At 43.9% G+C, this 11175-nt stretch overlaps 1 pseudogene; it reads left to right on the top strand.

Annotated features, from left to right (window-relative positions):
• Positions 1 to 2627: 2627 nt before the first annotated feature.
• LOC142457255 (tubulin delta chain pseudogene) lies at positions 2628 to 7162 on the top strand (annotated as a pseudogene).
• The last annotated feature ends 4013 nt before the right edge of the window (positions 7163 to 11175 follow it).

Raw genomic sequence — 11175 nt, 5'->3', positions numbered from 1 at the left:
GCTCATGAGGGAGGGGGGAGCAGGGAAGGAGGGTCAAAAAGAGGACTTGATGCAAAGGGCTTAAGTGGAGAGCAAATGGTTTGAAAATGATTAGGGCAAAGAATGTACAGATGTGCTTTATACAATTGATGTATGTGTGGATTGTGATAAGAGCCTTATGAGCCCCAATAAAAAGATTTTTTTTAAAAAGATTAGACCTTTGCTTGAGTTTAGGGTTAGGGTTACTGGTAGCTTTAGGTTTAAGGGTAATGGTAGGGCTCGGTTTAGACCTAGGGTTATGATGAGTGTTAGGGACATTTAAGTTTTGAATCCACACAGGTGAACTTGTGTGGGAAACAGAACCTGGGAAAGAGTGCATGCGGACAAATTCTCAACATTCATATGTTAAGGGGTCTTCGAGGCCAGGGCTTCTGAGAAGGGAACCTTCACAATCGTAAACTGGAGATATGTTCCAATAACATTCTCCTAAAAAGTAAGTCATTCCCCTCAATGTCCTCCCATAATAATGCCAAATTTAAGGAGATGTTTGCAAACACATGGTCACTTACTAGGTGCTTGCAGGTCAACTGCTTGAAGGCTATCTGCCTGAAGGGTGTCTGTCATCAAGAGCAATCAGACCCTATTGTCTGCCCCACCCTAAGTACAGCCCACTCCCTTCTGATAAGGATCATAGATGATTCCCCTGGAGGAGAACTCAAAGACACCTAAGGTCAAGCCAGCTCAGAGACGACCAAGTTTAGGCTGCCACCTTGACTACAGTCCATCCATCTTGTTACATATGTACCGTCTATGTATCTTCCTGTCACATGTATACCTCTAGTCCCTCCCTTTCCTATTGTGTGTATACATCTAGCTCATCCCCATCCCCATTACGTGTATGTCTCCAGTACAATCCCTTCCTGCTATGGATGTGTTTACCATGGTTTGCATGCCGGAGATTATATAAACTCATGTGATCACATTACACTCTCTCTAAGAACCAGGACCTACAAATCAAGCCTGTCTCCTCTGAAATGTAGGGTTCCTATGTAATGGCAGCTCTGTAACACAAGATCCATGTTAAACCAAAATTTTATTTACCCCAGTGTGTTAGGCAGGGATCTCTAGAGAAACAAAATCAGGACACTTGTGATTAGATAGATAGATAGATAGATAGATAGATAGATAGATAGATAGATAGATAGATAGATCGATCTATGTAGTGAGAGGGAGTATAACAGCTAGTTAGCCCACACAGCAGTACAGAGGGCTCAGTTCAACTCACTTTCTTTGAACAGTTAATATACTGATAGCCCTACAATTCACAAGGGCTGCAGGTCCAAGGTCAAGGAAGCAAACAGCGGCATCTGCTCTCAGGCAAGACAGGTAGAGTTTGCCCACTGACAGCAGACAGTAGGGTGGGGCCGCCACAGGTAGTAGCGTGGGAACATGGTGAAGCAGGCCCCAATGGGGTCTCAAGCTCCAGGAATTTCTGAACAGCAACACCACCAGTAGAATGGCAAAGCTGGTCTCGAAGGAGCCTCAAGTTCTAGCAATGCACAGCCAGGCGACAGACACAATCCACAGGTTGGCTCAGCCCACAGGTAGTGCAGCACATGGTTGAGGCAAAGGATTAGCCCAAGCAACAGCATGCTGGTCCAATAACCAGGGAGAAAGAGAAACGGGAGGCCAGCCTTGGAAAGTATTTATCTCGGTCGCCCTCCAATCAAGCTGTGACCTGATTAAACTCCGTCCACATGTTCCTACAGAGGCCTAGTCTGCACAATAAACCTAACTATCACACTCAGTTTGTGCCCGTCATTCTATGATTTGTGTCTGACTGAAGAGCTATCCCACCAGCATGTGTATATATGTTATATACACAAAGGGACAAGGAGGCTAACATTTAGAGAGACACCCCCATGACTATCTCCCGCAGTCTCCTTTCCCACATATGTGAAAATAAAATTTAGAATCTTTCGAATCCACCTGTTTCTGTAACCTGGCAACAGTGACAGTGCAATATGGGGCCTCTCTGTTACCACCGTGCAACACAAGGAATTTAAGGATGTAGCTTAAAGGGTGTCTGAAGATAAAGGAAAAAAAGAATTTTGGAAAGTGTGAGGGAATGAAAATTCCCTGATCCTTTCAGAGAATTACATCCTGTTAACTTACAGACAACAGAATATTCTGGAGCCCAAGACAGGTAAAGAGCAATGAAGGGCTGACACAAGAGAACTTTGGGCTTAGACATACTTTGCTTTCCTTTTACATTTTCCTCACACCGCTGAGATCAGGTTTTCTCCATCACAGACTAACAGGCAGATAAATTCAAAATAATTACTCTACAGTGGCCTCAGAAGAAACCAGGGAGATTGACTTCAGTCCCTCTCTATTTATAATGGCAAGGATCACTCACATGCAACTTATTCTTCAGGCACTAGGGTACAAATCCACCTGCAGTGTCTCTGGGTTCTCCATCACCAGTAGTCACTGCTGGCCCTGCATCTGCCACTTTTGGGAAGGGACTTCAGTGGGTGGGACTCATATGCTATGATGGTAATACAAATTATAACCTGCCCTTCAAAAACCAACTCTCCATCACTACAGACACATCAAATACTCAGTTATTCCTGAAGCTGAGCTCCATGACTGCTGAGGACATGGTCATGTGTTACTGTGCAAGGTACATAGTGAGAGGAAGTCTGAGAGCCAGACACCAACCCACCCTGCAGGGAGGATGGCTGGGCAGCAAGGGGTGCACAGGACCACCCAGGATTTAGATACTGAAGCAGGTGCAGATGGCTTCAGAGCAGGTTTCATTTTGTGGTTTCTGATTCATATATATCTCACAGCTTCCCTAAGGTAGTTCTATTTTCTTAATTCTGTTTACTCCTGATATCTGGGAATTCAAAAGTTGTATTATAATAGGAAAAACTTTTCTGTCTTACAGCAGTCAAAGGAATGCAACCGGAAATGCTGGTGTGTTGTTGTTGTTGTTGTTTTTCTCCTGCAGGGGTGCAGCCAATTTACCCTCTCCAAGTCAAAGGAAGAAAGGAAAGTTTTGATTTCAAATGTATCCCAGTGAGGAAACCACAGCAGTCCAAAATAGAATGTCTTTGTGGTATTATGCTTGAAATCAGAATACAGAGAGAATATAAGAGGGTATGCAAAAACAAAACAAAAAATTATTTTCAAACTCTGTATTTAAATTTTTTAACAAAACAAGCTTACACTTAATACATTTGTCAAATCTGCAATTCCATTCTTGGAAACATTTTTCAAACTCAACTGTTTAGATGGCTAACAGCACCTCCCTCGTTTTTCTCTTCATGTCTACGTTCATCAAGTCACTGGCTTTTCATGTTCGTCTTCATTCATGGAAACAAAAAGAAGTCACACAGAGCAAGGTCAGGTGATTAAGGTCCGTGGGGCAAGAGAGGCATGCTGGCTTTTTCCACAAACTGGTGCACTGAGATAGCTACCTGAGCAGGTGCATTGTCATGGTTGCAAAACCAGCCCCCGTCTGTCACAAATCAGGACTTTTTTTGTTGCACTGTTACACAATCTTTTCCCCCATAGAAAGCTTAATTAACAGTCTGACCTGGTGGAATGAACTCCAAATGCACCAGGAGTCTACATTTTTGTCCGTTGGGGAAGGTGACAGGCCTTCCAAACAAGGTTTGTTATCAATGGACATTTCATCTTTTTTGAAATGAGAAAACCACTTGTACACTTCACACACACACCCATAGCGCTGTCCTTGTAAGCTGTGTTCAACATCACAACAGTTTCTGTGGCATTTTTCCTCAGCGGGGGGGGGGGGGGGAGGGGATTTCAGAGCTGCATGCTGTTCTCTTAAATTGGCCATCACAAAAAAATGAAGTTCAAGTGAAACTGCTTTTAGAGAAAAAATTCACTGTGACCAGTGAGAACCTTCCCAGGTGAGGCCAGTGCCTGTACTAATTCAGAAGGAGTTGCTCACAGGAGCCAGAGGGAGGGGGTTGGGAGACGAGGGGGTTAATGGGATGTGTACTGTTGGTTTTTTCTTGGGGATACCCCTCATACATACTTTTGGCTTTGGAATTTACACTTTGAGGAGTCGCATGTAGATACTTTATATTGCCTGGGGTTTCAGGTCATTCACGTGAAACAACTGTTGCCCAGGAGAAAACATACAGAGCAAGAGGGTCCTGTGAGCCCTGGGCCAGTCTTGGGAAGTCTTCATTGACTAACTACGTAGCAGGGTCTACATTTTAATCACTCATAGTCTGGTAACTAAGAGAAAACTCCCAGTATTATGGACCCTTTTACTTGGCCATCCACGTGCAACCTGCCTACTTCTGAGCAATGTAGCAAGTTACAAAAGTTTCATAGAGACCCTAAGGAAGCGCCCTTAGGCTAACTGTATTTTATAAAGGAGGATTTTTGTTACAACGGGAATAAAAGGAAAGGTGTCTGTGAGAGGTTTTGAGAAGGTGAGGGGTTACGTTATGCTCAGCAGGTACTGAGAAGAAGTTACAGAGGCTGGCATCAAGACCCCTTCACTCAATAAACCTTAAATTCCTGCCTTTTAATAATATGGAATATGGGCAAAGCTCTTTGTCTTCTGTAATTTCTTCCTGCTGGATGCTTGGTGAAGATATGTATACTTTTCTGCAAGAAAAAAAAGGAAAACAATGAAACAAAATATACATACATATTAAAATGAGGCATCCTAGGAGCAGCAGGACCCATGGATCAATTAAGTCTTTTTTAATCCAGAAATTCCAAATGTATTTGATCAGACAATGTGTCCAGGGGTACATATTTTGAGAAAGTTTATTTTACACTTCACATTTTAAAATTTCACATGGTGGAATTAGATCAATGTGTTTCATTTTAGGCTGATTCCTCCCCACCCCCCACCCCCCGCCCCTTCTCTTCTATCTCAATAGAAGGAAATGTTTTCCAACATGGACCAGGCAGGGATTCTTTTTTCAGGATTTGTCACTTTCTCCCAGCCAGCTTGTTCTTGCACCCAGTCTCAGTAACTGCTATCTGGTCAACTCTGACTCGCCGCGACCCTGTAAGACAAGACTCTTTACGGGCATAGAAGGCTTCCTCTGTCTCCCTCGCAGTGACTGGCGATTTCAAACCTTTCTTCCTTTCTTTTTAAAAATCATTTTATTAGGGGTTCATACAACTCTTATCATAATCCATCTATATATCAGTTGTGTCAAGCACATCTGTACGTTCATTACCCTCATCATTCTCAAAACATTTGCTAAGCCCCTGGCATCAGCTCATTTTCCCCTCCCTGCCCATCCCCCCTCCCCCATGAACCCTTGATAATTTATAAATTATTATTTTGTCATGTCTTACACTGTCTGATGTCTCCCTTCACCCACTTTTCTGTTGTCCGTTCCCCAGGGAGAAGGTTATGTATACATCCGATAACAAGGGATATTCGGTCACCCAATTAGAGTTTTGTTGAAAGGATGTCATGCTGGGTGCTCTACAGGCCAGGAAGGTGTTCATCAAGCTTTACTGTTTCCTGTTCGTTTATAGGAATTAACATGCAGGTACACCCCTGTCCATCGTGTTCCTGTTCTTAGATGCTGTCCAGATGATTCTGACCCCTAGTGGCCCCTTGGGACAGAGTTGCCCCCTAGGGTTTTCTTGGCTCAAATCTTTATGGAAGCTGATTGCCGCTGGGTGGGCTCCAGCCAGCCCCCTTTTGGTTGGTAGCCAAACGCTTCACTACAGAGCCCCTCTTCTGGTAGAGAATTAAATTGTCATAGCGATTAGATCAGGGCCCCTCAGACAATTGGCACCTCCAGCTCCCTCTGCCTGCCTCTGATGGCTACCGACGGCGGTGGTTCATCCTATATCAGATCCCCTGGTCCAGCAAGAGCCCTGATGGCTGGTCCCCTTCCCCTCCCCCACTTCACCTGTTCCCGAGATGACAGCTGGCCTGGGATATTCCCTAGTGCTGCGATGTCCACACCCCCAAAGCCCCCAGGGAATTCTTGTGCTGTCACCTTGGTGCTTGCTACTCAGTGTGTCCACCCGGGAGTCCGTGAGGGTGCAGACCAAGTTCAGCTCTCCACTTACACAAGTCTCCCAGGTGACCTGCCCGGTCACCTGCTGTGAGATTGTCCTACCCCAGCTGGCCGAGGCATCAGTTCTTGAGCCACACCTGGTGGCCAGGGACAGTCTGGAGGCGAGGTGAGCCGCTGCTGCCGCTGTGTGGAGAGGCGCCTGGCCAGCAAATGTTTGTGGTGGCTAAGCCAGGATCAGAGAGGGACTCCTCTTTGTGCTGGTTGGCTTTGAACTTGCTGCTCTGTAAACTGTGCCTCATCTGACTGTGTGGGTGTTCTGACCCTGCCAACGACTTCCTTGGTTGATTGGGTCCCTCAGAGGGCTGTCCCTCCTGTGAGTCCCCACCCCCACTCAGCCTGAGTGCAAGCACCCTGGGGGCTGAGGGGGGGGGGAGGGTCGGGTGCCCTTGCCCGCCTTGTCTGTGTGTCCCCGTCCATCAGTGACTGTGCCAAGGCGGTAATAAACATCTGTCAGCCGGAAAAAAAATTGGGAGACTTAATGGAGAATCTTGTTCCCCACCCTGAATTCAAGATGCTGGGTGTGCGGACCATTCCTCAGATGTCTGAGAACCCACTGGCATACAGCACATTTACTTGGGCAGGCCTCCTCAAGCATTTGAGACAGATGCTCATTTCTAATGCAAACGTGGAAGAAGGTATCAACTGGCAAGTACGGCCACCTGTATCAGGACTGCCTCCTCTTGGCAAAACACCTTTCACCAGGGAGCTTCATTTGAACACTTCTATTGCTAACTTGGTCATCCTTCGTGGCAAAGATGTGCAAAGTGCAGATCTGGGGGGATTGAAAGATCCAGCCCTCTATACTTCCTGGTTAGCACCTGTTGATGCTTTTAATGTATGGAAAACTCAACGAGCCTTCAACAAGTATGAGAAGTCTGCCACATTGGTCAGCAACAGCCAGTTCGTAGTCAAGCCACTTGATCTGATTGTCGGCAAAGCGTGGAATGTGTTTGCTTCAAAAGCCTACATCCATCAATACACAAAATTTGGAATTGAAGAAGAGGACTTCTTGGACACTTTCTCTTTGTTAGAGCAGGTCATTTCCAGTCACTGTAACCTCTGATCTTGAACAAGAGTGTTTTGGGACTAAAATAATTATTGTTAATATCATTTCTGTAAGGGTTTCAACGTCTTATTTGTTAAAGTAACAGTGGAATGCTGGTTTCGTTGTGCACACTAGACCCAAAGGAAAGGAGGGACATCTTTATATTACAAAATAATGTTTTCAATGAAAACATCTTCTACTTACTTTTCATTTTTAGGGGAAAAATTGGTTCTTTTACAAAGAATATTAGAAACCCTTGCTGAGCTGTTGAGACTCGTGTCTGGAGTAGCCAAGGAAAAAGAATATTCCACTTGCCCTCATATTCCTAAATCTTCCGTCTTTTCTGAAAAAGAAAATTCATTCAATATAAAGTAAACCTCTGCTGCAAAATGTTAAGCTAAGAAATTCCAGTTGCGTACGTAAATACAAATGTATTTATCTTTGAAGTGCACGCTTTGAGCCAGCAGAGGGAGCTGTTGTCAAAAGCTACAACGAACATTTAAAAGTAAAAAGTCATAAAAATAAGTTTTGTTTTTTTTAAAGTAAGATTTTTTTCCCACTTAAGCAACTATTTAAGAAATGAATGTCAGGATTTTTATAATAAATATACATCATGTATTTCTTAGGGCTGTCCTCTCTGGTGGAAACTGAATTGGGTATCAGGAGGGCTACGTAGATTCCTCTTTTCTTCTCCATCTCACTCAATGCCTTGTTGTGCCTTTTTAACAGCGAAAGAAGCAGGGTCCAAAGTACATAATTATACATATTAAACTAAGAAGTCCCAGAAGTGGTAGGAGCCATGGGGCTCAAGATTTCAAAATAGTTTTTAATGTTCTTTTCTTTTAAAGAAACCAAGGCAAATAAAATCCACTTTCCTCAAACCTTCTACAATGTACTGTATACCTTCAAGTTTAGCCTACTGTCCATCCTCTGGTACACCCAGACATCCTAAGACAAGCTCCTCTTTTTGTGTTTTTGTTTTTGTAATCATTTTTATTGAGGGCTCATACAACTCTTATCGGAATCCATCCATCCATTGTGTCAAGCACATTTGTACATTTGTTGCCATCATCATTCTCAAAACATTTCCTTTCTACTTGTGCCCTTGGTATCAGCTCATTTCCCCTCCCTCCCCCACCATCCCTCCTTCAGGAAACCTTGATAATTTAGAAATTACTTTTTTCATGTTTTACACTGTCCAATATCTCCCTTCAGCCACTTTTCTGTAGCCTGTCCCCCCAAAGCTACTTTCTTTAACCTTCTTACATCCTCATTGTTTGCAGGTATTGCAAACCCTGACAAATACAGTTCACCTTTCCTCAATCCTTCTCCAACTTACTGCATACTCTCAAGCTGCGCTTTGCCCTCTTTCATCTTCTGGCACAGACGTAAAATTCACGTTCTTCTTCCTTCTTCAGCTTACCGAATCTTTTCCCCTAGCTGGCATTGGAACTTCACTTCTTGGCATCTATGATTTTTGCAGTTAACATAACTTTTAAACCTGCCCAATTGCGTATTGGGCAGAATAGTGGAGAACAGAGTGTAAGGGTTGGGAACAATGGGATGAATCGGCAAGACAGCAAAGTTGATGATGCTTTAAGATCTTGAACTAGTCTGTAGTTGCTACTGGTTTAATGACTGGCAGAATTGGTAAGTTGTAGGGAGAGTGAGTGGGCCTTAATAGGCCTTCCTTCAGGGGTTTTGACATTATAGGTTTCAGGCTTTTAAGTGTCAAAAGTGATAGGGGACTGAGGCACATTAGGAAATGTCAAGGTGTCATTTAACCTGATGTAAACAGGTTAGTGACGCAAAGTAACAGCATTTAAATGATATACCTCACCCGTGGGTTAACCAGAGCAGGTAGTAAAGGAGGGAATTGACAGGGAGGTACCAGGACACTAGAGCTATTTTGGGAGGAAGTGAAGGCAGGTAGCATTGTAAGAGAAGTAATAGGTTGGGAGGCTGTGAGGCTTCTGTCAATTGTATAGATATTCCTGTTTTGAATTGAGTATGGGGATGGGCAATATGGAATGGGTAGAAGCTTGTGTGAGAACTGCACATTATACCAGTGATATGAAAGTGTTCGTGTAATGAGTGACTCTGATACTACACTTGTGACTGCTGGAATAGTGGCTGGTGCTAAAGAAGTGTGTCCTACGTGTGTAAGTAATGTAGACTATGCAGAGAGGAAAGAAATGGGCTTACCAGAGATGACAGTAGTTACCCTGGGCATGAGGTGGGTGGTCTCCGTGGGCCTCAGACCCTGGACCCAGTTCTTGATTGCTGAGCCTACGAGCCCTGATGGTGAGGCATTTTTGAGGAGGTTGCTCCAGAGACATTATGGAAGAGGTGATCCTTCCCACTTTCTGGCAGAAAAGGCAATCAGCATCCTAGAGTCCCCTTTTGATTGTATTCTAGGACAGGTTCTGGCGGAAATCAGGGTCCAAGTGGCTTACCCACTTGTGGTTGAGTGTTAACTGGTTCAGATATACCCATTGTGCTTTGAAGGGTAAAGGCCAGCAAATGTATAAGCTCTTTCCTCACCTTGGGAGATGTGAGATAAGATGTGGATGAGGTAATGTAGTGCCACCTAGTGTTGAAAGAGTAAACCTGGTGAATTTATGAAAAGTCTTTGAGAGGCTATGACAGTGGTTCTTAACCTGTGGGTCACGACCCCTTTGGGGATCAAACGACCCTTTCAAAGGGGCTGCCTGATTCATAACAGTAGAAAAATTACAGTGATGAAGTAGCAATGAAAATAATTTTATGCAAAAAAAAATAATTTTATGCTTGGGGGGGTCACCACAACATGAGGAACTGTATTAAAGGGTTACGGCATTAAAAAGGTTGAGAACCACTGCTATATAAAAACTGTGCTGAATTTTCTCATGGGTTCTAGATATGAATTTCTATTGCTTCTCTGTAATGCCATATATTAGTTACATAATCTGTTGTCCATTTGAGAGGATTAAGAGCCAGGGGGTGGGGTGTAGCCTGTCAATCAGGTCACAGCTTAATGACCTTATTTGGAGGTGCTAAGGAGATAAATAGCTCACTGGAGGCAGGACATAGTATGACTCCCTGAAAGACATTCCACCTGAGAAGACATATGGAGCTAAACTAATGCCCTGAGCTTGAAGAGCCATGTAGAGACCCCTGCCAGTGCTGAGATGCTTACACACCACTGGATCCATAAGACTTTGCACCCACACTGGCCTGTGATATTTCTGCATTTGGCATCATTGCATGTGTTGTGTGAGTCTGAAGAGGAATTTATACACTGGAATCAGATATATGGCTAATATCAGACTTATGGATTTGATCTGGACTAGACTGGGACATTTTCTCAATATTCAATTACTCTTGCATGTAAAGCTCTTTCTTATTCACATATGAGTCTCCCTGGATTTGTTTTTCTAGTCTACCCAGACAAACCATGCTGCTACCCAGACACTCTTCCTGTCTTTTTTGTTTAATCATTTTACTGGGGGCTCATACAATTCTTTTTTTTTAAACAATTTATTGGGGCTCATACAATTCTTATCACAGTTCATACATATACATACATCAATTGTATAAAGCACATCTGTACAGTCTTTGCCCTAATCATTTTTTTCTCCTCTTTTTTTTTTACATTTTATTAGGGACTCATACAACTCTTATCACAATCCATACATATACATACATCAATTGTATAAAGCACATCCATACATTCCCTGCCCCAATCATTCTCAAAGCATTTGCTCTCCACTTAAGCCCCTTGCATCAGGTCCTCTTTTTTTCTCCCCTTCCCTCCCCTTTCCCCCCTCCCTCATGTGCCCTTGGTAATTTATACATCGTTATTGTGTCATATCTTGCCCTATCCGGAGTCTCCCTTCCCCCCTTCTCTGCTGTCCCTCTCCCAGGGAAGAGGTCACATGTGGATCCTTGTAATCAGTTCCCCCCTTCCAACCCACTCACCCTCCACTCTCCCAGCATCGTCCCTCACACCCTTGGTCCTGAAGGTATCATCCACCCTGGATTCCCTGTACCTCCAGCCCTCATATG

The sequence above is a fragment of the Tenrec ecaudatus genome, chromosome 9, assembly GCF_050624435.1.
Source record: "Tenrec ecaudatus isolate mTenEca1 chromosome 9, mTenEca1.hap1, whole genome shotgun sequence".
NCBI lineage: Eukaryota > Metazoa > Chordata > Mammalia > Afrosoricida > Tenrecidae > Tenrec > Tenrec ecaudatus.
Note: the sequence above shows the minus strand (reverse complement) of the source record. Positions and strands in the feature narration are given on the sequence as shown.